This window comes from Schistocerca serialis, chromosome 4 (assembly GCF_023864345.2).
Source record: "Schistocerca serialis cubense isolate TAMUIC-IGC-003099 chromosome 4, iqSchSeri2.2, whole genome shotgun sequence".
NCBI classification, from domain to species: domain Eukaryota; kingdom Metazoa; phylum Arthropoda; class Insecta; order Orthoptera; family Acrididae; genus Schistocerca; species Schistocerca serialis.
The window spans coordinates 769,493,966-769,505,953 of record NC_064641.1 but is presented as its reverse complement, the minus strand read 5'-3'; positions in this window follow the sequence as shown (position 1 = coordinate 769,505,953).

The following is an 11,988-nucleotide window of genomic DNA, read 5'->3' as shown; positions in this document are numbered from 1 at the left end:
ACGCCCCAACATCGTGGAGCCCGCCTCCAGTGGTGTCGCGACAGGCGTGAATGGAGGGACGAATGGAGACGTGTCGTCTTCAGCGATGAGAGTCGCTTCTGCCTTGGTGCCAATGATGGTCGTATGCGTGTTTGGCGCCGTGCAGGTGAGCGCCACAATCAGGACTGCATACGACCGAGGCACACAGGGCCAACACCCGGCATCATGGTGTGGGGAGCGATCTCCTACACTGGCCGTACACCACTGGTGATCGTCGAGGGGACACTGAATAGTGCACGGTACATCCAAACCGTCATCGAACCCATCGTTCTACCATTCCTAGACCGGCAAGGGAACTTGCTGTTCCAACAGGACAATGCACGTCCGCATGTATCCCGTGCCACCCAACGTGCTCTAGAAGGTGTAAGTCAACTACCCTGGCCATCAAGATCTCCGGATCTGTCCCCCATTGAGCATGTTTGGGACTGGATGAAGCGTCGTCTCACGCGGTCTGCACGTCCAGCACGAACGCTGGTCCAACTGAGGCGCCAGGTGGAAATGGCATGGCAAGCCGTTCCACAGGACTACATCCAGCATCTCTACGATCGTCTCCATGCAGCCTGCATTGCTGCGAAAGGTGGATATACACTGTACTAGTGCCGACATTGTGCATGCTCTGTTGCCTGTGTCTATGTGCCTGTGGTTCTGTCAGTGTGATCATGTGATGTATCTGACCCCAGGAATGTGTCAATAAAGTTTCCCCTTCCTGGGACAATGAATTCACGGTGTTCTTATTTCAATTTCCAGGAGTGTATATTATATAGCTCTTAAATTTGTGGATTTCGTAATTTTATCAAACGCTGCAAATTGCTGGAAATTTCAATGGCGGTTTCCAGTGCAAATTCCTTCGTATGATTCTAAAATCAACTACTACGTTTAAACATCGATCAGGGAACGACATATGTTTCCAGGTACACCATCCTCCTGGTACAACACTCTCACATATGCATTTATCTCTAATATTCAGAGTGTAAAAGGTAACATTTATAGGCAGGCGAAAACTCCTAGCAACCAGTTTTCTGTACAGTACTTCTTGTGGTTTCTTGTATCTAGAGCATGTGTGTATTGCATGTCTGAGATCGGGAAAGTCAGTCTGATCCGGATCACAATGTCTAGACACTACAACTAGCGCGTAACATCCGTGATCCAGTCTCATACGTGTGATGGACGTCACGTGGCGTTTACTCCGCTTCGCATGTCGAACTACGGTCGAGGCGAGACGCCCTGTCGCGTGGCGGCAAGGTGTTTGTCCTTTTACGTTGTTGACATACATGTCATTCGCGGGAGAGTGTGATGGATAGTAATGGACTGAGAGAGTCCAGTGGCAGTCGCCTGCCGCAGTGACAGCGTGACACAGCAGAGTGGAAGAGTTTGACGCTGGCCTCGTGACGCAATTGGGTGGTATCTCGGTCACCAGTTTTCCCGCACTCTGCCTGTGTGTTCTGCACTCCATGGCCGTTCGCCTCATTTCCCAAACATTCACTGGACCCACTGACCAATATTCGGCTCTACACACTGCCAGGCGGACACTGCTACTGCGCGACGCTGTTTTTCGAGACGATGTTCCGCTGTTGCATTTACACAACTGAAAAATTTCGTGAAACACGTACGAAATGAGAGAGCCGTCAGTCTGAGTGAGACAACTATGAATCATTATGGTTCACGCACATTGACACAACCAATAAACAAAATGACTTTTCCAATTTTCTTCGATGTAATTTAAAATATACAGGGTGTTACAAAAAGGTACGGCCAAACTTTCAGGAAACATTCCTCACACACAAAGAAAGAAAATACGTTATGTGGACATGTGTCCGGAAACGCTTACTTTCCATGTTAGAGCTCATTTTATTACTTTTCTTCAAATCACATTAATCATGGAATGGAAACACACAGCAACAGAACGTACCGGCGTGACTTCAAACACTTTGTTACAGGAAATGTTCAAAATGTCCTCCGTTAGCGGGGATACACGCATCCACCCTTCGTCGCATGGAATCCCTGATGCGCTGATGCAGCCCTGGAGAATGGCGTATTGTATCACAGCCGTCCACAATACGAGCACGAAGAGTCTCTACATTTGGTACCGGGGTTGCGCAGACAAGAGCTTTCAAATGCCCCCATAAATGAAAGTCAAGAAGGTTGGGATCAGGAGAGCGTGGAGGCCATGGAATTGGTCCGCCTCTACCAATCCATCGGTCACCGAATCTGTTGTTGAGAAGCGTACGAACACTTCGACTGAAATGTGCAGGAGCTCCATCGTGCATGAACCACATGTTGTGTCGTACTTGTAAATGCACATGTCCTAGCAGCACAGGTAGAGTATCCCGTATGAAATCATGATAACGTGCTCCATTGAGCGTTGGTGGAAGAACATGGGGCCCAATCAAGACATCACCAACAATGCCTGCCCAAACGTTCACAGAAAATCTGTGTTGATGACGCGATTGCACAATTTCGTGCGGATTCTCGTCAGCCCACACATGTTGATTGTGAAAAGTTTAAATTTGATCACGTTGGAATGAAGACTCATCCGTGAAGAAAAAATTTGCACTGAAATGAGGATTGACACATTGTTGGATGAACCATTCGCAGAAGTGTACCCGTGGAGGCCAATCAGCTGCTGATAGTGCCTGCACACGCTGTACATGGTACGGAAGCAACTGGTTCTCCCGTAGCACTCTCCATACAGTGACGTGGTCAACGTTACCTTGTACAACAGCAACTTCTCTGACGCTGACATTAGGGTTATCGTCAACTGCACCAAGAATTGCCTCGCCCATTGCAGGTGTCCTCGTCGTTCTAGGTCTTCCCCAGTCGCGAGTCATAGGCTGGAATGTTCCGTGCTCCCTAAGACGCCGATCAATTGCTTCGAACGTCTTCCTGTCGGGACACATTCGTTCTGGAAATCTGTCTCGATACAAACGTACCGCGCCACGGCTATTGCCCCGTGCTAATCCATACATCAAATGGGCATCTGCCAACTCCGCATTTGTAAACATTGCACTGACTGCAAAACCACGTTCGTGATGAACACTAACCTGTTGATGCTACGCACTGATGTGCTTGATGCTAATACTGTAGAGCAATGAGTCGCATGTCAGCACAAGCACCGAAGTCAACATTACCTTCCTTCAATTGGGCCAACTGGCGGTGAATCGAGGAAGTCCAGTACATACTGACGAAACTAGAATGAGCTCTAACACGGAAATTAAGCGTTTCCGGACACATGTCCACATAACATCTTTTCTTTATTTGTGTGTGAGGAATGTTTCCTGAAAGTTTGGCCGTACCTTTTTGTAACACCCTGTATAAGATTGCGTAGATATACAATATCTGATCAAAAGCATCGCGACACCTTTAAGCGGACAATAACATGGGTGAGACCTGGGACCTAGGGAAAGGCAGGATTTGGTGTGGACACGGCCATACTCAGTTACCGTTGGTTGCTCAGCTTTTTTTTTATTTTAATCACGTACAATTTATTTGGAAACAATTACAAATAAGGTTGACAGTAAGGAACAATTATCAAATTTGACTGTTAAGATACAATGTCTAATAAAAAAACTTTTTAAGCTAGTTGCACTCACGGCTGAAGGCCCCAATAGTAATAATTCAGAATTAAAATATTTAAAAAGAAACAATCATCACCATCTGACCAAATCAAGAGAGAAGTGGGCCTCAGAGAGTACACCAAGGATCGACCTGGGAAAGTCGTTCAACTTTGTAAACGATGAGACAGGCAGCCAAGAGTTGTATTCACTTAACCGGATAGCAGCTCAAACTAGTGACAGTTGAAATGCAGACGAACACTCTTGCAAAATCTACCTAACGTCTGATAACCAACGCAACGATGGAATAACCCAGGCAAGGCGGAACCGGCGGACAGCACTCCGTCTTCAGAATCCGGTGTTTAGAATATCAGGAAGAAGAAGGAACCACTACGACCAAAGTAGTCCAAAAGAGACAAAATATCCGAACTACAATCAAGGAGGCTGTCGAACTATACGCCTTACCATACAGCAGCAGCGAGGCAAGGAAAGGTACACTGCCGCGAAAATACGCTAACCTCCAGGGCAGGTAACTGGGGCATTAGTGACTTGAGGAACATTCTGGACAATTCGAGCGAATGATTTAGCCAGCCAAATCAGCCAACACGAAATCTATCGAACATTTATGGAACGTAATCGAGAGGTCCGGTCGTACACAAAATCCTGCACTGGCAACACTTTCGCAGTTATGGATGGCTGTAGAGGCAGCGTGGTTCATTACTGCTGCAGAGGACTTCCAACGACTTACTGAGTCCACGCCACGTTGAGTTGATGCACCTCGCCGGGAAAAATGAGGTCCAACACGGTATTAGGTGCTATTCCACAACTTTCGTCACGGCGGTATATTTCCCTACGATATAGGTCCAGTATCTCAAAGCGAAACGCTAATTAGGTTACTCATGAGTAAAGCGTACATTACGCACAAATAAGATCACAAACAGAGGTTCTTTTTTATGGAAACTGCGTCCACAGACACAGACAGGGAAAATTATACTTTTTGCTGTTATTTAGCGGCTTGAAAGAAACACGATGTAAAAAGATCAAGCAAATGAACGATGTGTCCTGCCTACTAATTACTGTTGTTCTTAATCTTGAAATTTTCACACCATTCTGATATTCGTTGACCTTACGGGACTGCAGCCCTTCGTTGCCCACTGTCCTTTTTCTGTCTCACGTATCTTCTAATTGGCCTCACGCAGTCCGCCACGAATTCATATCTAGTCTCAACTTCTTCATTTCAGAGTAGCAACCGCACCCAACATCTTCAATTATTTGTTTGATGTATTCCAATCTCTATCTTGCCCTACACCATGCAAGCTGTTCCTGAATCTCTTAACACATGTCCTCTAATACTGTCACTTCTTCTCCTTAATGTTTCCCATACATTCCCCACCTCGCCGATACTGTGGAGAGCGTTCTCTCTACCGAGGGCAGCCAAATGCCGCTCTTTAGCCGTTGGATTACATAAAATTTCTAGATAAATGCAAAATAATTTAAGAAGTTAGAAAACAGTTGATGATCACTGATGAGAGAAAATCAGGGAAGTAATGAGATTCCATGCATGTCCCATTTGTAGCAACCGTTAAACTTGCGTGCGCGTCGTTTGTTTACCACTCGCTCCGTCCCGCTACAGTTGTATAATGCCCGAGCCTGAAATACCAAAGAGTGGAGAGAGTAAGAGGTTTGGGAATTAGTTTTGACATTGCTACAATGCTTTGTTTATCATGGCAAAGTGTGCGGTTTCTAACCTGGTGTCAGCGATCGCTTTGTTTTCAATATTTTTACGTTAGGATTCACAAATGCAGTTTAAGTGGATGAAACGAATTAGTGTGTCATTTAAAGAGTAGCATAGCGCTCTTTAATTATTAACTTCGCTGTTGTGCTGTCTGACACTTTCATACAGTTTCAGTTAACGTTTTTTCCACCATTTTCCCAAAATTAAATTCTCTACAACTTCTATTGAAAACTTAGTGCAATTGTCTGGAATTTAAAAAACAAATTGGGCTAAGTAGTTAATAAATTAAAAATTTTACGAAATCACTTCTTCGCTTCTCAGGATGTTCTGGAAAACTACTGCAGATACACGTCTGGGATGTGTTTTATTAGATTCACCAGATCAATAACAACAAAATAAATGGATATCTTGCTTAACTTTAACCTCGTACAATATTGTGATGGCTTCATATTCGCGAAGTTGCTAAATTTCAAGCAAAATCTTTCAGTAGCCGTAACTCCGTAACTAAACATTTGTGGACCTATGTTTATATGACCGTTTTTCTTTAGTTTTACTTGTAGAATAACATATTAAAGTATTTGCCTATCTTCGTGATTCACCCTGTATATATAGCTGCAGAATATCAATACGAAACTACTGCTGAAATAATATTGAACATACATTTGCGTGAGATTCACATATTACGAATTCATATTACTTACAATTTTTCGTGTAAAATAAAGTGTGTTCTGGAATAAGATTTAAAAACACGTTGGACAAATGTGTCCATCTCCCCCCTCCTCTTCCGTCACATTCAACATCACGCAACCTAACGCTCGCATATTTGGTAGCTGCAGTGGAGCGGAGCGACTAAAAAGTTTAAAAGCTGTACACTTTCAGAAGGTCATGACTGCGTACTATGAGAAGTATGGCCAAATTTTCGTGTGGGATCGATTGGTGGAGCTGGTATCTTGCAATTTTGCTATTTTTCTTCTTAAAATATGAGATCAGGTTGGTAATGTTTCCTTATTAGTGTTATTAATGAATTACAGATTTTAAGAACGAAAATAACTGTGAAACACGGACTGCAATATCTTCTATGATGCAGGTGATATATAACAACAGCATCTAATAAATAAATAAAAGATTTCGATCATGATTCAGTCTAATTTTCGAGCTTTCACTCGTTCCACGCTCTAGCGACATCTGTTGGTACGATCTCCATGACGGGTCCTGTAGCTGTAATCAATTAGTCTCTGAATCTCAATTGCAGTCAGATTAACATAATTTATTTCGTTTATTGGATATTAATATTTTGTATTATCTGAATGTTACCTTCTTGTTTTCCAGCTGATTATAAGCTTCTAACATTTTCACATGTCATCCTAATATATGATCAGGGATCGAAATGGTCATCTGCACCCCAATATTACAGTTTATATTAACTAAATATTGTACTGACTTCAGAGTCATGTAATATTGTTTGAAGGGCAAGATATTCGCCTTTGACTTTTACCTTTACTTAAAACAGTATAAATGTTTATATATCTTTACATACTATATGAGAACTCTCATTGCAAATTTCTTCAAATACAACAAAAAAAATGGTTCAAATGGCTCTGAGCACTATGGGACATAACATCTATGGCCATCAGTCCCCTAGAACTTAGAACTACTTAAACCTAACTAACCTAAGGACAGCACACAACACCCAGCCATCACGAGGCAGAGAAAATCCCTGACCCCGCCGGGAATCGAACCCGGGAACCCGGGCGTGGGAAGCGAGAACGTTACCGCACGACCACGAGATGCGGGCTCAAATACAACACGAGTTTGTTCATTGGTATTATTTAATATTATTTTTCTCTGGTGTTTCGAGAGGTTATCATTTTTGAAGCAGAGGTATAGCATGTTGTTGTGGGTAGTTCCTTGTGCCTCGCATGTCCCTTGCACTTTCGCCAAGAGAGTCAAATGTCACGTGATCGTTCGAGCAAAATCTAACATTACTGTGGGCTGGATACAGTACCATGCGCTCCCGCGCATCGGTTTGTCTCGAGTCCGTAGTAACACGAGTATCGTTCGCCTTGCACAATTACAACACGTGAGTCGAGTTGATATGGCGATAATACAGTTAGCATATCGTTCATATTCGGTCAAAGAGGACGCTAGAGCGGAAGTGAGTAGCAACAGAGCGAGCCGCAGGCAGACAAGAGCGTTATGCATCGCGAAGCAAAACACAGCCGAGAGGAGTTGCGAAGCAATGTTCGGAATAATCAGCATAAGGAATGGCAAACTGCACGGATAGTGGATGACGAATGTAAGCAGTATTTTAAGCAGTCATAATTTTGTATGCAGGGTGGATTGCTATGTAGAGAGATCAAGTTAAGACCGCAGGTAGTGGTACCAGCGAAGGCAAGGAACAGAGTGCTACAAGAAGCTCGTGATCACATATTAGCGAGTCATGGATGTTGCAGATCTACCAATAGAAGAGTAGCAGAAAGGTTTTGGTGGAGGAACAGACAGATGGGCGTAACCCAGTATGCGCGGAATTGCATACAGCGCGCACAGACAGTGGATTTGTGTCGAACCCAAGTACCATTGTAGAGGGTACCTGAAACGTTGGCACCATTCGAATTTCTGGGAACTGATGTTTTAGGTCCGTTCAGTAAAACACCTGCAGGTAATAAATATGTACTCACAATCATAGATCAGTTTTCAAGATACGTAGAAATGATCGCGATGACAAACCAGAAGGCAGCAACAGTGGCACAAGATCTTGTGAATAATTGGATACTCGTGTTTTAGTGTGCCTGAAATGATACTAACAAATCAGGAGACGAAATACATGTCAGATCTGTTCAAGGTATTGTGTAAGTTATTGGATGTGAAGAAGTTAAGGACGAGCCCTCTCCATCGACAAGCCAATGGAAGAACTGAAAGAGTGCGTGGATACTATGTTGCCTTACATCACACCAACTGGTATGTATGTTCCGAGTACATCGTCTCTGCCTACAACTCAAAACATCATACGAATACAGGATTATCGCCATTTGAGGTAGTATATATGGTCTTAAAATGCCATCACTGTTCGACATAGTGAAAACGAAGAAAACAAAGACTGGAGAGTCTGTTAACGAATTTTCCAGAGTGATTAGGCATATTTGTAATAGAATACAGAGAGCAGACACGACGGTGAGTCAAATGAAACCCTTAAATTTGTAATAACAAATAGAAATTTCGCGCCGTTGTCCTGTAAGTTGGTAAGCGTGCTACAAACAGCGTGCAGAATGGCCTGTAGGTGGCAGCATAGTGCAGATGCACACATACCGTCGCAGTACCAGTATAAAGATGGCCGCCACACTTGCGACTTGCACCAGGGAAGAACAGCGTTCTGTTATTCGGTTGTTGCGTAGTGAAGGTGTCTAACCTATTGAAATTCATGGACGAATGAAGGTTCAGTACGGTGATGCATGTTTGTCACAGCAGCAAGTCTACGAATGGAGTAGGAAGTTTGCAAATGGTGTGACTTCAGTGGAAGATGCTCCTCGTCCAGGTCAGGCACAACGAGTTGTAACTCCACAGAACATTGCAGCAGTTGAAGTCATAGTGAAGGAAAACCGCTGAGTGACACTGAATGACACTACAGCATGTTTACAAATTAGTCATGGGTCAGCACACCACATCGTACATGATGTGTTCCAGTTTCACAAAGTGTCTGCAAGATGGGTTCCACGGCAGCTGACTCCTGAAATGAGAGAACGACATGTTGATGCTTTTGAAGAACTTCTTCGGCGCTTTGAACGAGAAGGTGATGGCTTCCTTGCAAGAATCGTTACTGGGAACGAAACCTGGGTTCACTTGCACCAACCGGAAACGAAGGGAGAGAGGAAGAAATGGCGCCATTCCTCATCACCAAAACCAAAGAAGTTTCGAACAGAACCATCAGCAGGGAAGGTTATGCTAACTCTCTTTCATTTTGGAGCATTACATGCCTAGAGATGGATTATGAGCGTACCAAGATCCTGGCACAGATCTCTAAATATAGGGACAGCGTTATAAGGGAGGCTATCGAAATTCGCACGAGGGAAGATCTTATCAACTGAGACTGCGGCTACAATCTCAGCAAGGCTTGGGACCCGGCATTGACTGTAATTAAGAAGACTCTCAGCAAGAAGTACGAACTGGCGACCAGGGCGGTCGTAGCAAGCACATCGACACTACGACAGATTCCGACGCCCACGTCTTCGCGACCGCCGGCGCGCGGGCGCGGACGGCGAAGAGAGCGGCCCGCGGGGGGAGGGGATTTAAATCGGCTGCCCGCCCTCGGGAGCTCAGTTCGTCAGCGCACCTGACGATGGCGACATGTCTGATCGCTGAAATATTCTGCTCGTTGGACACTATGAACCGGCAGTATACCCGTGGACTGTTCGAGCAACAAATACGCCGGGAGAAACTGAAGAATCACATAAAAAGGAGTGGTTTGTTACTAAATGGAACAGCGTGCGAGATAATACTTTCCATCTTCCCGACATGATTTCAGAGATAACTCACACGAATATTTCACAGCCTCATTTGCAGTGGCCAGAGGAGCCCATTGAAGTGCTACCTGCCGCAAATCTAACCTGCTTACATCAAACTCTAGGGCAGGAATAAATGCAGACTATAAACACGCTTCTGAACCAGCAAGAGGGATGAATCTCCCTGAAAACCTCAGTCCAGCATGTAAATTTTTTATCAGGGAAATCAGTATCATAAAGAGACAAGACTGACTATTTACAATGCAGTCACCACAGAGGCACTTGTTCTGCTGAGTGTAGTCCTTGTTTTGATACGTAGAAGAAGCACAAGACTTAGTTCGGACTCAGCTGTCGTTCAGATTCCAGTAGACAGGATACCCCATGAATAAAAACAGCCGAAGGAAGATTAATGTACAAGGGGGTAGTATTAAGGATAACTGATTCACTTTAGCTTGTAAATTTGTAATAGAGAGTTAGAAGTTATTCTGCAAGAAGGCTAGTAATGAAATAATTCCCATAGCGTTTGAGTTAAGGAGCAATGCAAGGGGCCCTTTAGAAATGTGTAAGATTGAACGACAGGGTTAAGGAGGCGAAACAGGGCCACAGAGGACCACCGCCAGGAACTCTAGTGTAAAGGATAATTTAGTTTGGTCAATCTGGGGGACCAAGCCTTCATAAAAAGAGGGGCAATGTAGCTTATCGACCATATTCGGTCAAAAAGTATGCCACAGTGGAAGTTAGTTGCAACATAGCAGGCAGACAAGAGCGTTATGCATCACGAAGCAAAACATGGCCGACAGGCATCGCAAAGAAGAGCCAGCTGGGCACAAGTATAGCAACAGCTGATGCAGCAATGCACTAGCAAAAGAATGGAAGCCTTTCCTCACTTGCACCATGCAAGTGTTTAGAGTACATGCCTTACGCCCAAAACGAACATAGTCTGAAGCTTATAAGTACTCTGAGCCGTGCTCTCTCCCAACAATGCGTTTTCGTGAACTTCACGGTCTATCTGTGTTTGGTTTCCCGCCCTTGTCGTGATTACGTTGTGGTTCCTCTTTCTCCTACGTGTGGCAGCAGTGATGTGTAACGATATTTGCACCGTGTACCATCTTTGGTTTGGTGCATTTAGTTTCCGGTAAGGGGGTCTGGAGGGAGTCGGTCGGTTGCTGCGGACCAGCAGAGTTATCTCCGCGCGGTGCAGGCGGATGGGGCCGCTGGCAACCCCTGCGCAGTGTCGAAGCATGTGTGGAGCTGTCCGATCGCTACAAGCTTCGTGGTTCGCCGACCCAGGACGTCAAGGTTGAGTAGTGGTTTCAGCTACCCAAGCCACGTCTATTCATGTTGTGGTGGTTCGCTTTGGTGGTTTGCTGTTGGGAAGGTTTTCCGGTGAGCAACACCGAGTGGTTCTACAGCTAAGATTTAGCCGCCATGCGGTGCAATTAACATTTTTGGTCGATTACGATTTGAGTGCACCAGTGGAATTTTCTGTCTTGTGGCCGTTAGTGTTCTGGTTACCTGCTCTGGGCACTGACGTAAATTCAGGCAGTGTTCTTTTGAGCGAAGCTAACTATTACCGTGTTTCAAATTCAAGTGTACCAGCGGAATTTTCTGCCTAGTGGCCATTAGTGTTCCGGTTACCTGCCCTGGCCACTAACGTAATTTCAGGCATCGTCCTTTCCTCAAGTGTTGTCGCTGTCCAACATGGTGTGTAATTTTGACAGCTAATACATACTCCATTGTGGATTATCACGTTTGTAACATTCCCGGTTTGAGTTCTCATGTACTGATTGATGGGAAGCAAGTCATTGTGTCGGTCGGTCCGTGGCTGTCCCCTGGTTAGGTTCCGATGGATCAAGTATAGTTGGGCTCACGACCTCTCTCACATAAGTGAACGAGGGCAGACCAACCTCCCTGGAGGCTTTCTGAGTGCCACTGGTGTTTAATTATCTGTTGTCAGCTATTTTAAATTTTAGCCTTATGGCTATTTGTTTTGTTTTCTTAAAATTTTGCAAAATTAATTTTTAAATTTATCTTTCAAGCTTAAACACTGTGGCCTTCTGCCTCAAAGATTATGGTAATATATTTTAAAAATTTTGAAATTTAATTGTGGCCCTCAGCCATTTGTATTGCACCTTGCATATGTTGCTTTTTTGGATTTTAAATTATT